Consider the following 1,708-nt stretch of genomic DNA (forward strand, 5'->3'; position numbering starts at 1 on the left):
TAAAGTACCCTCCCGTGAAACTCACTTTCCTGCTCTGAATTGAGTTTTCTCCCTTATTCACTCTGAAAATTTAAGAGGAGCCTGTGTATCATCATTTTATGTGTGTCATGGAAAGTTAGCAAGGACAAACCACTCTACAGATACATGACGCGTTGAATGTTTTGTTTTGTTTTGTTTTGTTGTACTTTGGTAAATCCTACAGGTGGAGGCTGATAAATGAATGGGCTGGAAAATATATAATGACCGTCAAATTATATTGGGAAAAGCTTTCCCACAATGGAGGCAATATGACGTTTGCTTAAGGATAAGGATTCTTACTGTGATCATAACATGACTGATAATACTCATGCCTAAATGAAACCTGATTGGGTCCAAGTATCTATTGTAGGTTGCCCCCCGCCCCGGGCACGTTTTATTTTGGTGAGATACAGCATTTTCCTTTGGCTCTATCCTTTGTTCTCCATTTAGAATAAAATCATATTAGAAAATGTAGAAATTTAGATGTTTACATTATTTCTCAACATTTACCTTACAAAGGTGTTCTCCTGTAGTTTTGAAATAACTCCATGAGGGGTAAGTTAAAATTGTGCATCTCCCCGAAGAATACGTATTTTGCTGAAAAGAGTAGCTCTATGGGCAGAGGCTCTTCATAGCCAAGGTGTCAAATTTCTAATTTCAGAAATCTTGCCCATTCTAGCTTTGAACACTATCTCCTCCTAGTCCTTGTGTCAGATTCTAAAATTTAAAGTTTCAGACATCTGATATTTGTTTCAGTATTCATTTCAAAGCCCCTAAATCATGATAAGCTCCTGGAGGTTAGGGAACGCACTGGTTTGACTCCTGGAGCTCCTAAAATAAAGTCTTGCTTGGAAGAAGCAATGTCATGGTTTTTGAATGTGAACAAATGAGTAGGGAAATGGAATTCCGTAGAATGGAGTTTGAAAAGTAACCAAATACGCATGATATATCACAATTAAATATGTGAAGTTAAAAAGTCAGGCTTCAGTTTATATTCCGTTTTAGTGTTTAACATGTATACACGCAAATGAATTCTATTGAGGAAATCAGGAGTTACATAAGAAAGAAGGTTACAGTCTATTTTTAGTATCCTCCCATTGTGAGCTTAGAATTGCAGAGAAAAAGTCCTCAGCCTTTGTTTGTTTAACCCCATCTGTGTCCCATTACCTACATCCTTTGAAGGTTCCCATTTCTTCCTAGAATTCTCATTCCCAATTCTTTCTCCATAGTGAATGTTGACGTGTTAGGAACCTCTCTTTGTCTGTTCTTTTGTTAGTCTAGTAATAATTTCTAGCTTTTCGGAAGCGAAAGATGCCAGGAATTGAACAATGTATTTATAGTGAAAAAAATTAAATTCTTTATTACAGTATTTATAACCAGATAACTGTAGAGTGATAAGAGTCAGTATTATTAGGGATATACTGTGAGTCAAAGCCTCTCTTTTACATAAATATTATATAGACAGATACATAGGTAGATGGATATGGATATAGATAGATATAGATAGATAGTTATAGGTAGAGATATATATAATATACACATATATACACATATATATTTACACATATATAAATACACACTTATATGTATACATATTTATGTTCACCTAAACGTACACACACACACACACATATATATATATATATATATATATATATATATATATATATATATACATATCACACATATA

The sequence above is a fragment of the Neofelis nebulosa genome, chromosome 15 (genome assembly GCF_028018385.1).
Source record: "Neofelis nebulosa isolate mNeoNeb1 chromosome 15, mNeoNeb1.pri, whole genome shotgun sequence".
NCBI lineage: Eukaryota > Metazoa > Chordata > Mammalia > Carnivora > Felidae > Neofelis > Neofelis nebulosa.